Genomic DNA, 15138 nt, shown 5'->3' with positions numbered 1-15138 from the left:
TCAGAAACCCATCTCCCAGCAGCCACGCCAGAGACTCAGGCTTAATCCTCAAGGCCGAGCACAAAAACTTTCAGCCGGGATCATTTCGCTCCCTTCCCGCCTCCGCCCAAGCGGCAAGGGAGAAGCGGAGGAGACACGCCGGCTCAAAGATGCCTCCCTCCCACTTCCCTGTACGCTGTGCAAAGCTCTTGGCCTGCCTCATGCCTCGTCAGGAAAGCGCAGCCAGGCTGCCCAAGCCTGAGTCACGTCCGCAGCCTGGCCCGCCCCGGCTGATGGCGCGCAGTTGGGAGCCTCGGCTCTTTCCCCTGACAGCCACACACACAGCGCTGCCTGGCATCCCGAGAGCCTCCCACACCAGCAACTGCCTGCCGGTGTGGGTGGGAAAAGGGGACCAGGAAGCACTGCAGCCTCATTCCGGGACAGGTGGCCCTGGCCACGCCCAGGCCTGCCTCTTGCCTTCAGCCCAGGCAGCCAGAGGTGCCGGGGAGCTCCCTGGCAGGCCGCCGCTTCGCCTCAGCCACCTCTTGCCTCATGGCCTAGGCTCTTGGTGCTCTGCTGGTCACCGGCTCGCTTGAAGGCCCAGAAGGAAAAGCAACAAGCCCATGCATAGCAGAGGATGGTTTTGATCCATCAACTTCTGGGTTATGGACCCAGCATGCACCTGCTGCGCCACTCTGCTAGCTTTTAACTTGCTTGCTACCCAGCTGCCACTATCCGGATTAGTGCCTTACAAGCTCTCGCACTGGCAGGCAGCTGCCCTGTAACAGGATTTTACAGCTTATAGAGGGTAAAAGGGATCTGTTTGGGGTTTGGACCCCATTGGGAGCTGGGCAGCCGGTTTAAGATCGGGTGGCGTAAGGAATACACAATCTGCAATAGCCCCGATTGGGGGTAAAGGGCTTTGGTGTGTGGAAGGGTGCAGGGTTAATTCGGTTTAACACTGCTAAATTTGGTATAAATGCGTAGTGTAGAGCAGGCCTAATGGGGATCTCTGGGGAACAGACGTCATTGCTTTAAGAGCGGATTGCTTACTGTGTACATCTCTTCTGAAGCACGTCAGCACCTTCGGCTCTTGCAATGCCTCCTGCTTGTGCATAACTGTTCTGATGCATCATTCCTATGTAGCCAGTTCCAGTTTGTTAGTCCTGCCTCTATGAGTATGAGCTATGGAAGAAATATCTGATTGGCTGAAGGGGTGTTCCTCTGTTAGTTAGAGGAAGTGATTGGTGAAATTCGGGAAGACGTTTATTTGTAACAGAAGCTAACTTGGGCATTTTAAAAAGTTTCTTCATACGTTAGGTGCCACAATGAAACATGCATACAGTGTGCTGTTTGTCAGTCTGGCTGTCTCTGTGATCATAGTGAGATTTGATGTATTAAATTACACACTGTAACCACTAAATATAGGCGCTTTAGACGTTAGACTAGCCGTGGGAGGTTGTTTTAACACAAAGTGATTGGTCTCCCTAACTGCAAAGGTGAGTTAAAGTGCTCTTTCCTGAGTGTAAAGCAAGTAAGCAGTATTGCTTTGATGCAGTTGTTGTCTGTTATTGATGATTTTTCCTTCCTCCCTCTGGGGGTTGTAGAAGGGAAAGAACACAGGCTGAGTGGTTAGTCTGTATAAACTACATTAAAAAACATTTTTTGAAGTTGGTGTTTAACTTTTGTTTCTGATGTGTATATTTAGAGAAGGGATGTAGTGATTGTAACTAATATTATTGCTTCTGTATTGTGGGAGTATGTGGGTGTTTTTCAGTGAGTTTTCTAATAGCATGAGAGAAGAAAATGCAGTGTAAAATACAACAGTTTTTATGTAAACAGTTGCTTAGTTGAACCTCTAATTGCTTGAACTTCTAAGTCTACCTTTTTATGCAGTGTCCCTCTCTTTTGTCCTCCCTCGTTCTAGTTTAAAGTTACAGGCTCATGGATATTAATTCTGCAAGTTCTCTCCACATTTTCTTCTTTTCTCCACCCTCTCCCTCGTTTCGAGTAGCCCCTATTTCTACCCCTAATGCTCTGCCAGTTCGTTGGTATGCAACTTTCTCGGAGCCTCTCTGAGCCCTTAGTACAGGCTGTAAGGTGGAAGTGGGGGAGGAGAAAATGGGACCCACAGAACCCCTGGCGGGTAAGGGGACTGGGAGAGCTTGACTTGGGAAGGAGAGAGGACTGGGGGAGAAGAGGCAAATAGGGGTGCACACAGTCTCTACAGTGGTGGAGAGAATGGGGGCCCTGAAATGAAGCGAGGGGTTAAGTGGAGGTACACAGAACCCCTAGTCCTATGGAGATTGGAAGAACCTGGCATGGGGGGAAGGGAGGGTACACAAAGACCCCGGCATGGGGGAATAGAGGGAACACAGAGTCCCTGCCATGGGGAAGTGGGAATGGGGGTGTGAACAGAGCCATTGGTGTGGGAAGAAGTGTGGGGAACTTGGTATGGGGAGAATAAGGGTGCAGAGATTCTCTGGTAAGGTCTGAGATTGGGGGAATTTCAGGGAGTCCCTAAAAAGAGTGGGATGGGAGAGGGCACATAGGGAGCTTGTGGGAGGGAACTGAGGGGTGCTAGGAGCCTCTGGGGCGGGCAATAAACTCGACCTGTACAAAGTACAAAGTGTGCCCCCCCACTGCTGTGAAGAACGTGGCCATCTGCTGACAAAAAGGCTGTTTGCAAAAGGTCCGATCCATTTTCTTTCGCGACCACTTGTTTTAAAAAACGAGTCATTACGACGTTAATCAGGGTAGCCGGGGATTGGCAGTAGGGAGGGTGTCTGTGCAGGAGAAATGGCCGGCGCTTAGCTAGAGACGTGCTTTCGAAAGGGATTGTTGGAGGACGATTTTTACCATGTTTTCTTCCAATCAGGCACCGAATAGGCGGGATTGCTAGAATGCAGCTGCTGTCTGGCGCTGATGCCCGCTGCTTCTTCCCGCTGGAGAAGCAGGAGGGAGACAGCATAGACGGGGGGGGGGCAGTGTATTAAACCAATGAATGCAAAAGCTTTAAAATATGACTTTTTAAATTATGCTTTGGGAAGTTTATAACAGCTGGTTTTGTTTCTCAATCTATAGAATACTTAGTTTTTCTATGTGTTGTTGTGAGGGGTTTGTTCATCAGCCTTTCTTTTTTTTTGTTTTTGGTGGGGGATTTTGAAAACCAGTTTAGAAATCAGTGGGAATTGAGTGCCCAGATCACTTGTATGGCTTTGAAAATTCTCCTACAGACAGCTTTAAGCCTTTGCCTTTTCCCGCTTTTCAGGAGAAAGAGAGTGTAGTTAAATACCTGTTACACCTCTACAGATGGTTACCGAACACTCTCCAGGGAGGCGAACGTGTCCAGCACCTGACTCCGATGGCAGCTCTCTCTAGCTTCCATTCCAGACTGTCTGGCTGGGCTCACTGACAGTTACTGATATTTAGATCGCTATGAATTCTGGGTGCTGCCGTTTCAAGGGGGGAATCGTGGCGATATACTTGCAGAACTCGAGACTTGCTGTCTCCTGGATACACCGCGCACGGCGCTGGGGAATTGTGCTGAGAGCAGCAATTGAACCAAATCCCGCTGCTCGGCCTCCGCTTTGCAGAATGTAAATGGTTGCGGTTGCACTAGTACGATGTAGGGGCGCCGAGTTTCCACTATGCTGGGGGGCTGCCCCCCTCGGGCTCCTCCCAGGCCCCACACCCCCCCCCTTTCCCCAATGCCCCAGTCCCGCATTCAGCTCCTCTCCCTCCCTCCCTGTCAGCGGGCAGGAGGCGCTGGGGGAGCGCGAGGAGTGAAGGGGGCGGGGGCTGCTGCTGCTGGGCACTAATGACCCATCTGGTTCCCCTCCCCGGGATGCTCCAGTCTCGGAGCAGCCAGAGGCGGCGCCTGCCCCCGGTCACGTGACACGCGGAGTCTCTAGTGCCGGGAACCGGAGCGAACCAGCTGCAGCCCCGGGCAGGCAGAGCTGCGCCGGGCCGGGCTCCGCCTGCGGGGAAACGGGCGCGGCGCCGGCACGTGGCAGAGCAGAGCCGGTGAGAGGCGGGGCAGGTTCAGGCAGTAACAGCAGGAGGGTTTGATTGGTGGGTAGGAGCTCCACATGCTAATCACGAGGCGTGTTTCTGTAAATAGCGACATAAACCTCTTCTAATGGCCAGTGCGCTAAAGCTGCCTGGAGTGTGCGTCATGGCATGGGGACCTGGCTTTAGATTTGTGTCCTTTAGTTCCCAGGGGGTGAAACCCGCTGTATGAAAACACTCACCGCGGAGATTAAACGTCTGCGCATTAGCCCTGGGTGTGTAGTCGAGGGGCTTATTATTGAAATTGTTTTTTCTGGAATCATTTCTAAAATTTGTAATTAGACAAGTGTGATTGAAAGTATCTGCGTTGGTATCCATGAAAAGTTACAGTGTTTTTTCTGAGTGCGAAGCAAGGGAACAGTGTTGTTTTAATTCAGTTGCTGTCTGCTATTGATGACTGTTCCTGTCTCCCTGTTTGGGGAACAAGGAGAGGGACTGAGTGGTTAGGCCTTGCAAAGCAAATTTAAGAATATGGTTTTAGATTTTTCTGTTACCTTAATCTGTTTATAGTATTTGCTGATAATCTAGATTAGGGAGAGGGATAGCTCAGTGGCTTCAGCATTGGCCTCAGCATTGGTCTGTTAAACCCAGGATTGTGAGCTCAATCCTTGAGGGGGCCATCTGGGGCAAAAATTGGCCCTGCTAGTGAAGGCAGGGGGCTGGACTCAATGACCTTGCAAGGTCCCTTCCAGTTCTAGGCAATTGGTATATCTCCAATTATTATTAGTCTGTTTAATGGCAAAACTTAATTTGTTTTGATAAGATTTGGAAGAGAAGTAAATCTAGTGTGAAAATGGTGTTTTAAAGGTTTCTAGTTCAGGACTTACTGAAAAATTTTTAAAGTTCCTTTATGCTGCTATATCTTTTTCTCTTGTAATCTATGTCAGAATTTAGGTAGGGTCCTGTGTCTGCACATTCTCTTCCTTTTCCATTTTCTTCTCCGCTTCTCTTTTCTTCCCTTCCTATTTTTCTGGAAGCCCCTATTTTTACTCCTACTGCTCTGGCAGGGGATATGCAGTTTTCTCTTGGCCCCAAGCCCATCAGACAATCCACACAGGATCTGAGAGTTGCTGTCTCCTGGCCGTATAGTGAGTAGAGGGTGGAATGGGGAGAAAAGCGGCTCACACAGAGCCCCTGCCATTGGGGAGAATGGAGGACCTTGCTATGAGTGGAATCAAATACACAGAACCCCTGCTATGGAGAAAGACTGGGGAACCCTGCAATGGTTGGAGGAGACAATGAAGGGCATGGGGGGGAGGGGTTTACATGAGGAATTTGCATCTGTCAACATCTCCCATGCCCCACTGGGTGTTTTCCTTCCCATCTTATTTCTTCTCTTTTCTGTTACTCTTTTTTTCTGTTTGAGGTAAATTAAAAATCCACACCCCTGAGAGACGTAGCTGAGCTGACCTAAACCCTCCTACAGTAACTCCTCACTTAAAGTCGTCCTGGTTAACGTTTCGTTATGTTGCTGATCAATTAGGGAAAATGCTTATTTAAAGTTGTGTAATGCTCCCTTCTAATGTTGTTTGGCAGCCGCCTGCTTTGTTTCTTGCTTGCAGGAAGAGCAGCCCATTGCAGCTAGCTGGTGGGGGCTTGGAACCAAGATGGATCGGCAGCCCCCTATCAGCTCACCACTCTCCTAAGTTCCCTGTGCAGCAGCTGCCTGTTGACAATGACAGTTATCTTACGAACCAAGATACATAGAACATAGGCCGGGTGGGGAGAAGTCTATGTAACTCTATGTAAGTCTACGTAACTCTAAGTGCTTCAGAATTGATTCCTTGAGGACCTGCTCCATGATTTTTCCAGGGACTGAGATGAGGCTGACTAGCCTGTAGTTCCCCGGATCCTCCTTCTTTCTTCTCTCTTTTAAAGATGGGCACTACATTAGCCTTTTCCCAGTCATTTGGGATCTCCCCCAATGGCCATGAATTTTCAAAGATAATGACCAGTGGCTCTGAAATCACCCCCGCCAACTCCTTTAGCACCCTCGGATGCAGCGCATCCAGCCCCATGGATTTGTGCTCATCCAGCTTTTCTAAATAGTCCCGAAGCACTTCTTTCTCCACAGAGGGCTGGTCACCTCCTCTCCATGCTGTGCTGCCCAGTGCAGCAGTCTGGGGGCTGATTTTGTTCGTGAAGACGGGGAGGGGGGCGGGGGGAAAGCACTGAGTACATTAGCTTTTTCCACATCCTCTGTCACTAGGTCGCCTCCCTCATTCAGTAAGGGGCCCACACTTTCCTTGACTTTCTTCTTGTTGCTAACATCCCTGAAGAAACCCTTCTTGTTGTTACTCTTCAAATCTCTTGCTAGCTGCAACTCCAAGCGTGAGTTGCCCTTCCTGATTTCACTCCTGCGTGCCTGAGCAATATTTTTATACTCCTCCCTGGTCATTTGTCCAATCTTCCACTTCTTCAAACGGCGCTGCCTGCCAGTGCACTCAGCCTCACTTGGCAGGTAACAAAAGGGATCGAGTGGCCGTCCAGTTTCTGGAGAGTGGCTGACAACACCCAACCTTCTGCCCTGAGGAGAAACTGACGTGAGACAAGGCAGGGGAGGTCATTCTTGTATTGGACCAACTTCCGGTGGGGAGAGAGCGAGAGAGAGCGAGAGAGAAGCGAAATGCAAGCTGCACTCTTTCCCCAGCAGCAGGTGGGCCACGTCGTCTCTCTGCTGGCCTGGCTGCCCGGGATGGGACCCGGCTACCACTACAGGGCAGGCAAGAGCGGCGGCCTGGGCGGGCAGGGGGAGGGGCCCGAGCGGAGGGGCGGAGCCGCGTGAGCGGGTATGCAGATCTGTGTGCGAGCAGAGCATTGTGGGAGCGGACGCAGGCTGCCAGGCAGGGCCCGACTTTGGCACCGGGAGCTCGGCGTGGAGAAGGGAGGGGCTCCGGGGGACGCGTCGGGGCAGCTGTCGGCAGTGGGGGCCGGTGGGGGCGAGGCCGGCGGTCGGTCCGCCCCGTGTGTTATAAGTGCGGGGCGAGCGAGGGCAGGCGGCGGCCAAGCAGCAGGAACTCATACTTACCTGGCAGGGGAAATACCATGATCACAAAGGTGGTTTTCCCAGGGTGAGGCTCATCCATTGCACTGCGGGTGTGCTGACCCCTGCGATTTCCCCAAATGGGGGAAACTCAACTGCATAATTTGTGGTAGTGGGGGACTGCGTTCGCGCTCTCCCCTGGTGATTGGTTGGAACAACAGAAAACCAAAAGTGGGCTACTTAGTGCACTGCAAAGCAGACTCTAAGGTTTTTTTTCTGTACCTTTAGAAGTGCTCTTTTCCACAGGCCTTGTACTTTTGGGCACCTTTGCTGTTCCTCCTCGTAAGCAAAGCTCAGCTCTGAAGCTTTACTCGGGCCTTATAAGGCTCTCTGTGTTCTTGGTTTTCCCTGGTCTTTTGCAGCTGGTCTGCTCTCTAGTCTGCTTTTGGGGGGGCTTGGACCGGTGCCTTCTTTGGCTCTAAGGGGAGCTGCCTGCCTGCTCTGCTTCTTTGCCTGCTTGTAGCTTCTTACCCGGCCCTTCTTCTCGGGCTCTTCCTCCTTTGACGGGAGGACGGCCTGTCCAAAACGCCTGTCCCACCTGGTCTCCTCGTCCAACAGGCAGCCTCGCCCCCTGCCCTGGGGCCGCTTTGGCTTTCGCTGTCTGTTCCTGTCTCTTGGTGGCCACCCTGTCTGTGCTACGGAGACTAGGCTGTCACAACCCCATGCTGGAGGAGGGTTTTCCGTCGCTTGAGGCCCACCCACCGCCTCCCCGAATGCCCTTAGCTACGCTGCGGGTTAGGGCGGCGTGGCCGTGTCGCCCAGGAGCGGGTTTTCCCTTTTGCACACCTCTGACGGACGGAGCTGTTTTGACTTAACTGTTCAGCATGCACCGACCCTCGGGCCTGGTCTGCACGGGGAACGTAAATCGGCGCGGCTACATCAGTCCGCGCCTTGGTCGGAAGAATTCTTCCGTCGACCTAGCTCCCGCCTTTCGGGGAGGTGGATGGCCGGCACCAACAAGGAAAACCCTCTCCAGGACCCTTCTCTGGGAACAGTGCCCTTCCGTTTGGGGAGATTATGCTGCTTTAAAAAAGAGAAATTGTTTCACTGCCTTTCTCTGAGGCAAGGTTGACTTTGTATTGCTTCCCTCGTGGCTCCTTATAGCAGTTGTGTTCTGAAATCTTTAGGGTTTGACTTCATTTATGCTGAAATCTTGTTGTAACTTTATTCTAATTTTGAATCCTTGCAGCCAATGAGACGCTTCGGGGGCGGTGTCTGGGGGCAGCAGTACACGGAGGCCCCCCAGCCCGCCCTGCCTTGGAGGCTCCGGTAAGTGCTGCATCCCTGACCCCCTCCCAGAGCCTGCACTGCCAGCCCCTCCCCACATACCTCTTCCCACCCTCCACACACCCCTGCCCCCAACTCTCTGCCACAGGCTGCACTCTCTCCCTCCATACCCCCAGCCCCCAAACTCCCTCTCACAGCCTGCACTCCCTCCTCCTTCCCACACCCGCCCTCCCGCCTGCCCCCAATCTCCCGCCCAGAGCCTGCAACCCCACCCCTCCTCCTCCCGCCTGCCCCCAATCTCCCACCCAGAGCCTGCAACCCCACCCCTCCTCCTGTTCCCGCTACCCCCTGCCCCAGCCCAGAGCCTGCACCATGCATCCAAACTCCATCCCAGAGCCTGCACCCCTCCTGCACCCCAATCCCCAGCCCCAACCCAGGGCCTGCACCCTAGACCTCCTCCCCCCTCCCAAACTCCCTCCCAGAGCCTTAGGCAGGTGGAGGGTGGAGTTTTGGGGGGGCGGGTTCTGGGCAGTATGAGTGACATTATTGGCCCACTGGGAGGACTGGAGGACTGGCCCTGGCCCTAAGGTAAATTGAGGTTGAGACCCTGCTTTAAGGGATTGGAGCAATGCTGGAGAGACTGACGGGCAGGGAGCTGGGGAGCTGTGTGTGCCCCAAGGAGAGTTGTTGTTGTGCTCTGGTGACACAGAGCGGGGGTGGGGAGTTTGTAAGCTGTGGTGTTTGTATAGAGAGAAAGTTTACTAACCCCCAGGTTAAAAACTGTTCATGCTCTGGGCTATACAGGACACTCTTTGTTGAGAGTATAGATGAGTGGGTGAATGTTTCCCTGAAGGGTAATGGGTTCCTAATTCCAATCCAAGTGATTCCTTTTAAAATCTTTTTCGAATGAAAATCGATTTCCAGACCCATCTCCAGTATTTTCAGGAGTTCGCTGAATGGGGGCAGGGTGTTTGAAATGAATTTAAACACTCAGCATTTTCCTATACAAATGAATAAAGACCTAGCAGAGCTGTCCAGCAGCTGAAATCAGTTCCAGTCCTCGGCGTCTCTAAGAGGGACACTCGGTAGCTGAGGCACGTGGGACACCTCTGTGGTGAGGACAGGTGAAAAAATGCTGGATTCAATGAAAGCTGAGACCATAGGAGGGGAAGGTGAACGGCAGCACCACACAAGGTCATAACACTCAGAGACGGGGCTTCACTGTCACTGCCCCTGTGTTTTCCATTATTTCTATCCTAAGGAACACACCCTCCCCCTCCCCCACACTGTCACACACAACCTTCTCCCCTTGAGCCCCATCCCACCCCTCCCCCTCTCCCCCCACATGCCATGGGACACAGCCTCTCGGTGACTCACCCAGATGGGGGCTTGTCTCTGCATCTCCCCAACAGGGGAGCAGAGAGCCGAAAGGGCCACAGGAGAGCAATGGATCTAGGCAGGGATAGAAAAGACTTCCCCTCCCTTCCCAAGAGTCCCATTAATCTCACCCATGGGATGTTCCAGCACCGGGTGGGCTCAAAGCACCAACCTTCCCCTGAGCAACGGAAGGGGGAACCAGCTCTATCACATGGAAGGAGGCTCCCCACCTCTGCTGCTGCCATCCTGCAGCCTTTAATGTGGATTTGTTTTAGCTAATGCAACCCCCCGCTCTGCTAATCCATCCGTGAAACATGGAGACAAGCTCCTGAAAACAGGGTCCAGTGTTAAATGGGTTAGTGCCCAGTACTTACAGAGCAGTGCTGAGTGGAGTCATGCTGAGCTTGTGAGTTCAAACCTCCCCTGGAGCACTAGTTTCCTTTAAGCAAATGGCTTCTGCCAATCATTTTGCCCTGCAGAAAATACAGGCCTGGTCTACACTAGGCATTTAAATCGGTTTTAGGAGCGTAAAACTGATTTAATGCCCAAACTGTCCACACTAGGAGGCACCTTATATCGATTTTAATGGCTCTTTAAACCGGTTTCTGTACTCCTCCCTAACGAGAGGAGTAACGCTAGTATCGGTATTAACATATCGGATTAGGGTTAGTGTGGACGCTGATCGACGGTATTGGCCTCCGAGCTATCCACAGTGCACCAGTGACCGCTCTGGACCGCAATCTGAACTCGGATGCAGTGGTCAGGTAAACAGGAAAAGCCCGCGAACTTTTGAATATTTCCTGTTTGCCCAGCGTGGAGCTCCGATCAGCACGGGTGGCGATGCAGTCCGAAATCAAAATAAAAAAAGAGCTCCCGCATGGACCATGCGGATGTGATCGCTGTAAGGGCAGGCAAATCCGTTCTATCAGCGCTCCGTTACAGAAGATGAAATTCAGAATCCTTTTTTAAAAATCTCCAGACAGACGCCATAGCAGGGACTCAGCACACTGCAGCGTGACAAGCGTAACGGAAAGCCAAAGAATCAAATGGATGCTCATGGACTGGAGGACTGAAGCTATCCCACAGTTCCTGCAGCCTCCGAAAAGTATTTGCATTCTTGGCTGAGCTCCAAATGCTTCTAGGGTCAAACACAGTGTCCAGGGTCAGGGCATAGCTTGGCAATCTACTCACCCACCCCCCACCCACCCCCAGAAGCGAAAGGTAAAACAATCCTCTGACTCTTTTACATGTCACCCTATCTTTACTGAATGCTGCAGATAGACGCGATAGTGCAGCACTCAACACCAGCATCCTTACTTCCCCCCCCCCCTGCCATGGCAGCTGATGGTACAAAAAGATGGAAATCCATCCTCATCATCAGCCTCAGCTGATGGTACAATAAGCTGGAAATCCATCCTCATCATCAGCCTATTGGCCCTATTTTTTTTTCTGGTGGATAGATGGTGCAATATGGCTGGTAACCATCCTCATCATAGCAACAGGGGGCTGAGCTCCATCAGCCCCCACCCTTCATGTGTAAAGAAAAGATTCAGTTGCCCCTGGACTAGCAGTGGGATGCTGGGCTTCTCTCCTATACACTGCTTAATGTCCTGTCTGGACTATCATAGCAGCTGGAGGCTGCCTTCCACTCATTTCTCACTAACAAGTCAGTGTGTCTTATTCCTGCATTCTTTATTAATTCGTCACACAAGTGGGGGGACAATGCTACGGTAGCCAAGAAAGGCTGGGGGAAGAACGGAATCAACAGGTGGGGTTGTTACAGGAGCACCCCCTGTGAATAGCATACAGATCATAATTTCTGCAGGCTCTGACACAGAGCAGCTGTGCTCTCTGGTTCTATGATACGGTGGTTCTCTAGTACACTTGCCTATATTAGGCAGCACTGATTCTATTTTTAAGATACCAAAAAGGAGGGATTGACTCAGGGAGTCATTCCCAATTTTTGCTTTTGCACCCCTGGCTGATTGGCCAGGGGCACTTATGACAGCAGCTAATGGTACAAAACAACAGAAGGTGCAATATGGCTAGTAACCAATCTTGGCTTTTGCGCCCCTAGCTGATCAGCCAGGGTCACTAGCAGTAAATGGTACAAAAGGACTGGTAGCCATGATCATCCTCAGTTCCAATTTATGGAAGGGTTTGGATGGTGCAATATGACTAGTAACCATCTCTGCTGTCATGCAAAAGCATGCTTCTGTGTAGCGCTGCTGAATCGCCTCTGTGAGCGGCATCTAGTACACATACGGTGAGAGTCACAAACGGCAAAACAAGCTCCATGATTGCCATGCTATGGCATCTGCCAGGGCAATCCAGGGGAAAAAGGCACAAAATGCTTGTCTGCCGTTGCTTTCCCAGACGAAGGAGTGACTGACGACATTTACCCAGAACCACCCGCGACAATGATTTTTGCCCCATCAGGCACTGGGATCTCAACCCGGAAGTTCCAAGGGGCGGGGGAGGCTGCGGGAACTATGGGATAGCTAGGGAATAGCTACCCACAGTGCAACGCTCCAGAAATCGACGCTAGCCACGGACCATGGACGCACACCACCGATTTAATGTGCTTAGTATGGCCACGCTCCACCCGATTTTATAAATTCTGTTTTACAAAACCGGTTTATGCAAATTCGGAATAATCCCGTAGTGTAGACGTACCCACAGTTGCAGCTCAGAAGACACCGAGGTCCCCTTGCTTTACAGAGAGCAGGGCAGATTCCACAGATCTACCAGGCTCTGCTCTCCACCAGCCGCCTGTGCCAGGAGGGGCCGAGCAGAGCCCAGAGCACTGCCCCCGACTCCCCCTCAGTCTTTGCTCCCCAAACCACCTGTGTGCTCACCCTCTTCGCTGTGAGACTCAAACCCTACCTGGCTTTCTGTATGTTGTGGTTTTCGTCTGTCGTGTTGATGTGCATGTGGGTCCTGTGTGATTTTGGTGGATGCCTTGCATAGTTTTGTGTGTGTGTTTGTATGATTTTTGCATGCAGATTGTTTTTTGCTTAGTATTCTTTTGGTATGTGGGTTTTGTGTTTCCTGTTGTGGGCTTTTGCTGATTTGTTCTTTCTATATTTTGTGTGGTTTTCCTTTTTGTGTATATGGCTCTGTGTGCTGTGCGGGTTTGGTTTTTGTTTATGTCTGTGTGGGCCTGTGCAGTGTGTGATTTTCTCCTTCTGTCTGTGTGTGTTTGTCTCTCTGTTTGTATCTTCATGTGTAAATTCACTGGAACTTTTCAAACTCTCCACAGCTTTGCCAATTTTCACCAGGAATTTTTCTCCATTAACAAATTCTCACTTGTTCCCTACCAGTTGGTGACCATTGCCCCAGGGGCCTGTCAGTCTCAGGGTCTTGATTTCCCATTGGCCCTTCCCCCTTCTATGGGGACTGGGAACGAGCCAACCAAAAAAACCCCACTCAGTTTTAGTAAAGGGCCAACAGTCCCTTACACAAGCCAGCCCTGTGAGAGTCATCAATGGCTGCAGAAAACAGCACAAGCTGGTCCCATGGTGTAATGGGCAGCACTCAGGACTCTGAATCCTGCAATCTGAGTTTAAATCTCAGTGTGACTTTTGGTTTGTGGTGAAGCCCTGGAGTTCACACTGCTCCACTTCCCTGTCTCCTGTTGGACAAGAATAAGTCTTTCCCTTCCTGCTGGGTGACTCAGGTGCTGTGGGGGGTCAGGGCTCTATAGCTGGTTACTGGTGCCTGAGGGTTGGGATTCTCATGGCTTCACCTGGTGCCCACAAGTCTGGCACTTGCTGCTGTGCTTCTCCTCTTGCCTACCTGGCTCTTGAAGGAAGCAGGGTCAGGGCTCGGCAGGCTGGAGCCCAGCACTTCTCCTCCTCTGGGCACCTAGAGCAGAGGCAGCTGGTACTGACAGCTCTGAGGGAAGGCTTAAAAGCCACAGAGCAACCGAGGGCAGGGCAAGAGGTGGGGAGAACCATGCCTATGTGTGGCCAGCAGACAGCCACAGACACACCCAGCCAGGTTGCTCCCTGCAATGCCAAACCCCCACTGAAGGCCACCCTCAGGGCGGCTGCTGATGCTCTGTGGCCAACATCAGAAGAGGGTAGGAAAGCAGGGCCAGCCCCCCTGGTGGGGCCTCTGACCGTTCCCACTCATGGTGCTGACTTTGGCAGTGGAGCCGACCATTTTTTTGGCAAGTCAGGAAGGGCAAAGGTGAGACTGGAAGCACCTGGGGCTCATGCCCCAGCCTTTGTGACACCCACCCCCAACTCCTTCCCGGGGCTCTAGCTGAAGCCAGAGCATTGGCCTGAGCGGCCAAGAAGAGGTTCCAGCCCTGAAGGGAGCAGGACTTGCAGCACAAAGTGAGCACAACCATGAGGGGACTCAAATCCTGAATCATCTGATCCACAAGGAGATGCCTTATCCTTTAGGCCACATGATGAGGGGGTCTAAACACTTCTTTGGAAAAGCCGGACACTGTGTTTCTCAGGTCATCTGATGAGGGGGCCGAGACGCTTTGGGCACAAGAAGTCGAGTTCCCAGCGACACGTGAGACTTAATTGTATGGGGCCAGGTGCAGGGCTTTGGCAGGGAGGCTCGGGCATGGGGGATTGATGTGCAGCGGATGGACCAGCTGTCTGGGCACAGAGATTTAGTCTCCCTGAGGAGGAGGAGGAATCCTGCTGACAGGCACTGGCTGTGCAGAAAAAGAGGAGGGGATCCTGGGACTTTTTTTGCCTCTCTTTTGCCTGCCTGCTCGCTCTTGTGGTGAATGGTGAAGATGTTTCCTACTAAGCCCAGGTAGCTCAGTTGGTAGAGCATCAGGTTCTTAATCTGATGGTCCAGGGTTCAAGCCCCTGTCTGGGTGCTCAGCTTTTAAGTTGCCTAGTGTGCCAGGAGCCAAACTCTGTTCACAGCTGCACAGGGATTCCCAGAAGCTGTGGCCATTTCCTGGAAAGGTTCCTTTCCTTAGCAATCAGGAGAAAGGCCACATCCACAGCTGTAGAAAGCGCAGTCTCTGGCTGGCAGGGAGAGCTGTGGGGCCAGGTGCTGAGAAAGCCCAGAGGGAGAACAGCAGAGATGAGGGGAAAAGAGACAGAGAAGCAATAAGGACAGAGCACAAGTGTAAGGAGAGTCTGGTCTGGCTATTGTGGCAAATGACCCTGGTGGAATTGGCCAGGGGAAGGATCTGAGTCCCCACCCCCTTACCCAGAGGCTGCCTGACCTCAAGGACTGTTAGGATACAGAGATTCAGGCCTGTACTTTAAGAATGTAGGTGCATTTTTTATCACTTAGCTAGTTATAAAGATATAAAAGAGAGAATTAAAAATCACTGTCTGTCTGTGTAATGGCCTTCTCTTACTGTGACAGTCTGAGGCCTGGTTCTTCGGCTAAGCAGCAAAGGCAGCCATAAGCTGGGAAGTGTATGGTCACATCCTCACATTCCCAACTAGTCACAT

General features: G+C 51.9%; 2 non-coding genes and 2 pseudogenes across 2 annotated transcripts; all 4 read left to right on the top strand.

The window, feature by feature from the left end:
• Nucleotides 1–1420: 1420 nt before the first annotated feature.
• Nucleotides 1421–1612, top strand: LOC120392722 (annotated as a pseudogene).
• Nucleotides 1613–4290: 2678 nt separating this feature from the next.
• On the top strand, nucleotides 4291–4494 carry LOC120392723 (annotated as a pseudogene).
• A 2576-nt stretch (nucleotides 4495–7070) lies between these two features.
• Nucleotides 7071–7234, top strand: LOC120392721. Its single transcript, XR_005591767.1, has one exon. It is a non-coding gene; the product is annotated as a U1 spliceosomal RNA (small nuclear RNA).
• Nucleotides 7235–14473: 7239 nt separating this feature from the next.
• Nucleotides 14474–14546, top strand: TRNAK-CUU. The gene has a single exon. It is a non-coding gene; the product is annotated as a tRNA-Lys (tRNA).
• The last annotated feature ends 592 nt before the right edge of the window (nucleotides 14547–15138 follow it).

This window comes from Mauremys reevesii, unplaced genomic scaffold, assembly GCF_016161935.1.
Source record: "Mauremys reevesii isolate NIE-2019 unplaced genomic scaffold, ASM1616193v1 Contig111, whole genome shotgun sequence".
Classification (NCBI taxonomy): domain Eukaryota; kingdom Metazoa; phylum Chordata; order Testudines; family Geoemydidae; genus Mauremys; species Mauremys reevesii.
This window is presented reverse-complemented; position numbering and strand designations above follow the sequence as displayed.